The following is an 8,473-nucleotide window of genomic DNA, read 5'->3' as shown; positions in this document are numbered from 1 at the left end:
CCAGGGTCACCCTGCTGCTCTGCCACCTCTCACACCACATCCCTCGCTGGCTTCTTGCACGTCCCCATGCCTGGCATGGCTCTGGGGCATCGCCTCTGTTGCCTGGGTTCCCGAGCATCCTGAAGTTGCTGGGAGCTGCTGAAAATTCAAAGCGCTGTTTTAATTATGTGCCATGAGGAAAGCAGCCTCGATCTTGAAAGGAGGCTAATGATGGGACCGCCAGGATATTTTCAGTGGCAGGAGCTCAGAATCCATCTCAATGTACATTAAAAAGGGAAAAATTTCAGGTTTGCCTATGAAATAATAACTAATAACTTGTAAACAATGACATCACTGTACACCTCGCTGCTGGGGAAGTGATTTAGAGATGCCTTGCTGATGGGAAGCGACAACATCTGCTCTCTGCTGGAAGGAGGAGGAAGATCTCCTCATCAGCTTTAAATTTAAATGTCCTCATTTCCACGCTTCTGCAGCGCTCAGCTCCTGCAAGAGGGTGACTGAGGAGCGCAGGCTTCAGTGGGGGTTCAACGAGCCACTTCTCCCTGCCTGGCTTTCTAAGAGTGTCAAAATCAGAGTTTTCTATCCAGGAAGGCCCCCTGGGCCTGTATGGACTCATTGCAGGATGGGATTTAGTCTCCCTGTGGCCCAGCACTTTGTTCAACATCTCATCCCAGCAGAGGGTGATGAGATGCACCCCAATGTCCCCAGAGGTGGGACAGAGAAGTCCAAGTGCTCTTGGTGATGCAGAAATTGCTTTAGGGTGAAGTGAGGCCAGGATGACCCCACCCCAGCACACTGCACTATCCCCACACCCCAACCAGGGCACCCCTGTCTGCAGCCACCCAGCTGCACTGCCCCCCATCAGCCACCCCCACTGCGAGCTGCTGGCAGGCTTTGTCATGTTCCACATTATTTTTAATTATATTTTATTTTAAAGGGCTATTAATTACAAAGATTTCCCAGCAGAGGCCTTACATGAAAAAAGAAATAAGAAGGAAAGGGGTAAAAAAACCCCTTTCCACATCAAGGGTTCTTACAGGTGAACTGGAATATAAGACTGAGAGGGGTTAAGCAGTGAAGGAGCAAAGTTTGGGGTGTGTAAGGACCAGTGGCACCCAGGGGTGCCTCCAGTTCATGGCCAAGATCATTTGTGGGTGCAGAGCCCCCTCCCTGGAGGAAAGAGCTGCCAGCCCAGCCATCCCAGATGTTCCAGCCTGCAGCTGCCAGCTTGGGGCAGAACTGACTGGGATGAGATGTTCAGTGGGGTAGAGGGCACAAGCTCTTGCTCACAACCCAGCACCCTGCTGGCTCGGCCCTAGGATACCTGGCCCTCGACCTCCACAGACCCCAGGTTAAAGCCCCACTGTCCCTCTTGCCTTGACCCCTCCCCTCCCAGTCCCCCCAGGGACAGGTTTCTCTGTACCCCTGTCCTCGATGTTCTCTGCTCCTCGGAGAAAGGGAGGCATTTGTGCCATGTCAGTCGGTCACTGCTATCAGTGCCACGTGCTCATTTAATATTCATTCATTTTAAAGCCATTTGGGTCATTTTCTCCCCAGCTGGAGGGGGAAGCTGCTGTTTTAGGACAGGGGAAGAGGTGTGGAGGGCGTGATGCTCTCCTGACCTGCCATCCAGAGCTGCGAGTTTGGGGACAGAGTTGGCCTCTTTGGGGAGGGACTGTGACCCCCTTCCCCACTCAGCACAGCCCTGCACAGAGGTTTAATGATTTTGACCTATATGAGATGGGACTCAGCTGCTCTGTGGTGGGAAAGGTGGCAGGATAAAAGCTTTACTAGGGAAAAATTTGATGCATTTTTTTTAAATATGGGCCAAGATCTGTTTTTCTCATGCCTGGCCACCAACACTAAGAGGTACTGACCTCTCCCTACCCTTGCCCCCTCCCATGTTCGCCTTTTCTCACTTAGCAATTTGCTCAATTGCTCAGCAGTTGCCATCACAGCTCTACCTCCTGCCTTCCCCTCGCCAGACCTGGGGCAGGAGGGTGTTTGGTACAGCTCTGGGGTGGAGTTGTTCTCTGGCTGGAGCTCCTGAGCACTCAGGTAAGAGCCCAAGCAGAATTATTGTGCTGAGACCTCTTGGTCTTGTGCCCCTTGTGCCAGTGGAGGGGGGTGGGTGGTGCCCTTGGGTGCCTCTGGCTGCTATGGGATCTTGGATGGAGACCAGGGGGTTGCTTTTCTTGAGCTTGGAGCTGCTGTGAGGGCAGGGCGGTGACTTCTGGGTGTGCTGCTGTTGTTTGGAAGGTTTCTTTTCTTGCCAACCAGCACATGCTGAGCGAAATCTGTGTCCTGATCCCTGCTGAGCCCAAGGCTGAACTCCACAGCCCATCCTCAGGTGTTCCCCTGGTTCTGCCCCTTGACTCTTGCTTCTCTTCTCTTTTTGGCACTTTATACCCTTCCTTTCTGAGGCCATTCCTGTCTCTGGGCGTGCCTTCCTGAGCTCCCTGGTGTGCTGGATGCGCTTTTAGCAGTGCTGGGGCCAAGGCAGGTGCTCTCTGGAGCAGCAGGTGATGCTCGCCGGCGTCCCGGTGCTCCGCAGGGCTGGCAGCAGCAGAGCTCGGGGATCCAGGGCCTGGCAATAAACATCTCATTTGCCTCCTGTCTCTTCCTGTCAGAAAGATTTGAAGATTCAGTTAGAGGGGGAGTCACTGATAGTGGCAGGGCTGGGTCATGCCCCATGCTCCTGCTTAGTGGGAACTCAATGAAAGCCAAAAACTCGGGAGAAAAAAGCAAGAAATGCAGATTTGAGGGGATTGAGGGATGGCTTTGAGCACAAGTCTTATGAGGAGCAGCTGAGGGAGCTGGGGGTGTTTATGCTGGAGAAAAGGAGGCTCAGGCAGGATCTTATTGCTCTCTACAGCTGGAAGGAGGTTGTAGCCAGGTGGGGTTTGGTTACTTCCCCCAGGTAACAGCAAGAGGATAAGAGGAAATGGCCACAAGTTGTGTCAGGGGAGGTTTAGATTGGTTATTAGGAAAAGTTTCTTCATTGAAAGAAAGGGTGGTCAGGCACTGGAACAGGCTGCCCAGGCAGCTGGTGGAGTCACCATCCCTGGTGGGATTTAGAAAATGTGTGCATGTGGTGCTTACAGAGATTTTTTTCATGGTGGGCTTGGCAGTGCTGAGTTAATGGTTGGACTTGATGATCCTAGAGGGCTTTTCCTGTCTAAAAGGTTCTCTGACTCTATGGCTGGAGGCTTGGGGATGTGCTCCAGCCTCTGGCATTGCATAATGGTGCCCACTTGGGAGAGGGATCTGAGGGGAGCACCAGGCTGGGCTGGGGAAGACCCGCTCTACAGCGTGTGCTCAGTAGGGTGAGCCTGGGTGTCAGGGCAGGGCTTGCTCACCCAAAATCTCATCCCTCAAAGCTGGGTCTCCACAGCAGCAGTGAGAGCAAGGCAGGAGCTGGGCTGAGGCTCCATGTCCAGGGGTAGAGCAGGGCAGAGCCTCCCTAGTGTGTCGGACAGGGACCTGCCTTGATCTTGGCTGGATTCAGTAGAGCTTGTTTTCCCTTGGGAGGGAGGAAGCCACGGTTAATGTGAGAGGATATTTAACAGGGACAACATCCAGTGTGGTGCTGGGTCCTTGTGTGCCATCTAGGGGGGCTGTCTTTGTGGGAGTGATGGACCTTTGTGTTTTCTGATGGTCAGAGCCAGGATGTGGTCACTAAAATATCCAATCTGCCCAGACAGAATAGCCTTGAAAGGGCACTTCCCTCTCCTCTCCATGTTTTCTGGAGGTAATAGAGGTTGTAAAGGGAAATGTAAATTTTTTAAAGATGGCAGGGGCAGAAGGATTTTTATTATAAATTATATTTTTACTATAAATTATGTTCTGAGCCCCAGTGCTGAAACCTGGGCTCTGCTCAGCTCTTACCAAGTCAGGAGAATGAGCCACACTGGTGCTATGGCCTCAAGCGGCTCAGCCCTTGCAGACGTAGCAGTTCCCAAAACTCGGGCCGTGCTCAGGTGTGGATTGATTGTGTACCAAAAAGTCAAGGTGCAAACATTGATCATGCAGGAAAGCGTTGGTCATCAGCCAGCAATAAGCATTCCCCAGCCGAAATTATGAATTCCTTCATGCACACCAAGTGGATTGTGCTGGTCACAGACGTCCCCTCGCGCAGTGGTTGTGCTTCATGCCGTAGTATTTATTCCCTCCACCTACTTGTCTGGCTCATCACTTAATAAAGATTGAGAGAGACAATAAAAACATTCATTAAAGAGGAAAAAAATGAAAGATGAAGCCTTGCTTGCAACCTCTAGCAGCTGGTTTCACTAAGCTTCTCCCAAGCCCTCCATGGTCGTTCCCGGTGCCGGTACCCAGCCCCTCCCCTGGGGTTTTGGGGTGCAGCACCAGACTGGGAAGGCCATGGCATCAATGAGATAACTGGGAAGAGCAAGAAAGTGTCTGGATGATGACAGAGGGAATTAGCAAAAGGACCTCTTGGGGGAAAAGCAGATATTTGGACGGGGTTATGCAGGGTTAAGGAGCTATTTTGTGCTGTGTGGAACCTGCGGCCGGTCTGTTGCTCCTCCCAGATCCTCCACTGCTGTCCAAAGGGGGGAAAGTATTCTTTGAGCTGTGGGTACTGAGGATGGGAACATCCCAGCAGGGCTGTGTCAGGGCTGGGGCCGGGAGGAGCAGCCAGGTCCCTGGAACAGGGAGGGCAGGGAAGCGGGGTGTGCACGGGGCTGGGGTTGGTGGGTGTGTCTGCTGTAGCTGTGTCAGCTCAAATACTGTGAATGGTGTTTCTCCGGGGGTCAATTCACTGATGGGGCAGCCAGGAGCCCCTTTGCACAGCAAGGGCTCCAATCCCACAGAACTGACTGTCACTGGTGGGGTGGGGGAGCAGAGACAGAGTAGATTTTCTGCTCTCAAAGTGCTCTTTGACAGCACCTGAGTCAGTGAATTGGTCGTGGGAGGCCTGGTCTGCCCCCAGACTGTGACATCCGAAACAAAATGTGTGTTTTCCCTCTGGTTCCAAGGCATGAGAAGAGCTTTGGACTTTGTTGCGATTAATCACTCAGCCCCGAGCCAGATACTATATAGGTTCTGTCTATAGCTCCCAGAACTGATAGAAATATTATCCTGCCTTATTAAAATCACCCACAGCTACTGCAGCTGTATGTCAACAGCAAAACAAATAGCGACTGGTTCCCATTGGGTTGGAGCCTCTCTGCTGAGGCTGTCTTCAATCCTCCTCCTGCCAAAGTGCTTACAGATGTAGGCTTTCCCCGTTGCAGCTCAGAGTAGCTCCTGTATGGCTGATTCCAAATCCCATTACCATGCTGGAGCCGGAGCCGTCTTTGGTGAGCATCAGCTTGGCTGAACCTCCCCCTTGACGTGAAATGTTGCTCGCAATGCTTTTCCTAGAAGGACTGCTAAGGAAGAGAGTGCAGGGCTGTGCTTCCCCCAAAAAAACCCTAAACGGAGCGGAAGAGTAGAGCAAGAAGGCTGTGCTGGAATGAAAGTGGGGCTGCTTCCTCTTCCTCCTCCTCCTCCTCCTCAGGTGTCCCTGCCAGGGGTCTGCTGCATAATTTGGGGCTCATCTCAACTGCTGTTGGGGCCATAACTGATGTTGAAGTGCATGAGTCCCCTTCCTCTTGCCTCTCCAAAACCACCACAGCCCTAAAATTCCTGCCACTAAAGCTGTCCCTGGCTCACCCTCATCCCTCACTCCTGTGCTATCTTTGGTCTAATTAGAAAGCCAGGATTGTGCATGTGAGGCAACTGTGACCTCGTTAGTTTCTTATGCTGTATTGAAATTTCTACTCATTTACATCCCAAATCCCTAAATGTGCAGCTCTGATCTCTGGGGTCACTTCTTGCTGCTTTCCATCCTTCTCACCAAGGTTCTGGGCTGGAGCTGTGTTCCCAGTCCTCAACAGATCGCTCCACTTCTGTCTGGAAGCTGAGCCCCCCTCAAAGAAACACCCTTGTTTGAGGAAGACAAATTCCTGGGCTAGCCTGGGCACAAGGGAAGGCTCCCTGGGGAGATGCTGTGGGCTGGGGCAGTGCTGGGAAGGGCTCCTGGTTTAGCTCCTCTGCCCACCTGACACAGGGGTGGGCAAACGAACATCCTGGCTGGGCTGTGCCAGGCTCTGGGCTCTCATCCCTCTGAGATCCACAACCAAGATCACTCTTCCCCTAACAAGAACATCTTTTTAGTTTAGTATTTGCTCATGCCAAACTCCTGTTAGGCTGGTGGTGCTGGCTTGATCCTCCTTGGGTGCTTCACTTTAAATTTAGGCTTGACAGACCATGTATCCTCTTCCTTTTTTCCTGTCCTAGTTGAAGGGAGAACGCTGTTGGAGATGGGAAGGTTTGCATGTCTCTTCTGTGTGATGTCGGATGCCTTTATAGGGCAGGTATCTTCTAAAGCAAAATGCTTTCAATTCTCACGGCGAGCATAATTCTTGAAAATGTATGCAATAAACAAAACAAGCCAAATGTAATTAAAATGGAGACAGCATATAATCTGGTAACCCACTTAGAGGCTCAAAGCTTCAGCTTTTAAAAAATGTTTGCTCCAAATCCATTTAAATAAACAGACCGACACACAAAGACTCTCTGTACATCATCAGGATACAAAGAGAATCGGATCAAAAGCAGCTGTGACCAGGCTGTACATATGTAGTGAGGAAATTGCTTGATCTAAGACTGCACCTTGTACATGCAAATATGTTTGTGGACCTTCCCGGGATTGCATTTGTACCTCAGCCGAGCTGTTGGGCTGTGCTCTGCCAGGGAGCAAGGGCTGCTGTGTGCCCCACTGCCAGAGGGTTGGCTGGGGGCTCGGGGAGCTCTTGGCATGCTCGTGTGTCTGCTCTGTGCTTTGGCTGTGGCAGAGAGAGGCCGAAGACAGCCGAGCTCTGCCCTTTCCGTGCACACACTGCATCCAGAGGGGGGGATCGCTCAGAAACCTGTGGAAAAAAATGGGAGTCCCTGTCCTTAGCACCCGTGTTGTGGCCTCTCCGCCCGCCTGGTGTCACACATGTCATGTGCTGTCACACCAGTGTCCCTCTGGGCTTGCAGGAGGGTCTCCTGCACGGGGGGGCTGTGGGGTTTGCATCTCCTCTGCCTGGACGCTGTCACTCACAGCTCTGCAGCAGAGCCTGGCTGGCCTTGAAGTTTTGCCAATAGCCATGTGATTTGTCTCGGGTTGGACAGCACAGGCTGTGAATCCAAGATCAAGTGTGCTCCCAGGCCAGCAGGATTTGGCCAAGAGAAGGCATTTTGGGTCAGACAGGAGCATCTGCCTGTTGTTCTCGCAGGTGTTTTTGGACTAGCTGGAGCTCTTGGGAAGGACATGCTCATATTTATATAAATACGATGCAAGGGCTACTGGGGAAGGGTGAGAAAGCTATTTCTAAAGTGGAAAAAAAAAATCTAAGCATTAAGAAGCAGGGTCCTGGCTCAGCCTGGGGATGTCAAAATGCGGGGTGCTGGCAGAAAATCCTTTACTCGGGTCCCGCTGGAGGAAGGTCTGACTCGGCAGTGGTCGGGAGCGCCCAGCGGGCCGTGCCCCTCGCTCGGGGCCGTGTGTCCCCCGCTTGTCCCCCGGGGCGCTGGCGGCGCGGTCGCTGCCGTCGGGGCCGGCTCCCGCCGCGGCCGGGACTCGCACCGGCAGAGGGAGCTCCGGCCGCGTCCTCGGAGCAGGGGGGACGGGGGGGGACCGGCTGCTCCCACGGTTGGGGGCTGACGGGTCCCCCTCCCCTCCTCGGGGCCGGGCCCCCCTGCGAGCTGCCGGCCGGGCTCGTGTCTCCAGCCAGCCCGGGGGCGACCGGCTCGGGACGGGCTGACCACGCTCGAGCAGCCGGGGACTTGGGGGGGGGGGGGGGGGGCACCGGGCAGTGACCCACATGCACCGAGCGCAGGAGCACGGTGTCCGCTCTCAGGCGGTGGGGGACGGGGCAGGGGGCAACCCCTGGGGACGCGCAGCAGGGCGAGGATCTCCTGCAAGGCTCAGCAGCGCTCGGGAGGGCTCGGTAGCGGCTCCTGCAGCCCTCGGCACTTTGGCCCGGCCGGCCTTGCACTCCTGGCGCTCTTCCCTCCCGCAGGAGAGACCGCGCGGGGCGGTCTCCCCCCGCCGCATCTCTCCCGCTTTGCCTCCCCCCGGCTTCCCCCTCTCCCGGTGCCGCAGGGTCCCACCGGGGGCTGCCTCCGCCTAACGCGGCGTGGGGCTTTCCCGCTCTTCCCCGCCCCCAGCGCTCGGCGCTGCATGTCCCCGTTGTCCCCCGCACCCCCCGCAGGGCAGGGGGTGCCCGGCCCCGGTGCCCGGGCGGGTGCGCCCCGTCCAGCCCCGCCGGGGACCGCGCTGCCCGTCCAGCTGTGCCCCCGGACGGACACGCACCGCAGCCAATGGGGAGGCGCTGGGGGGCCGCGGGCGAGCCCCCATTGGCGGCGGGGGGAGGAGGAGCCGGGACTTGAAGTTGGAGTGAGGGATCCAGCTGTGCGG

The sequence above is a fragment of the Corvus hawaiiensis genome, chromosome 19 (genome assembly GCF_020740725.1).
Source record: "Corvus hawaiiensis isolate bCorHaw1 chromosome 19, bCorHaw1.pri.cur, whole genome shotgun sequence".
Taxonomy (NCBI): Eukaryota; Metazoa; Chordata; class Aves; order Passeriformes; family Corvidae; genus Corvus; species Corvus hawaiiensis.
The sequence above is the reverse complement of the archived record's forward strand: the minus strand, read 5'-3'. Positions refer to the sequence as shown.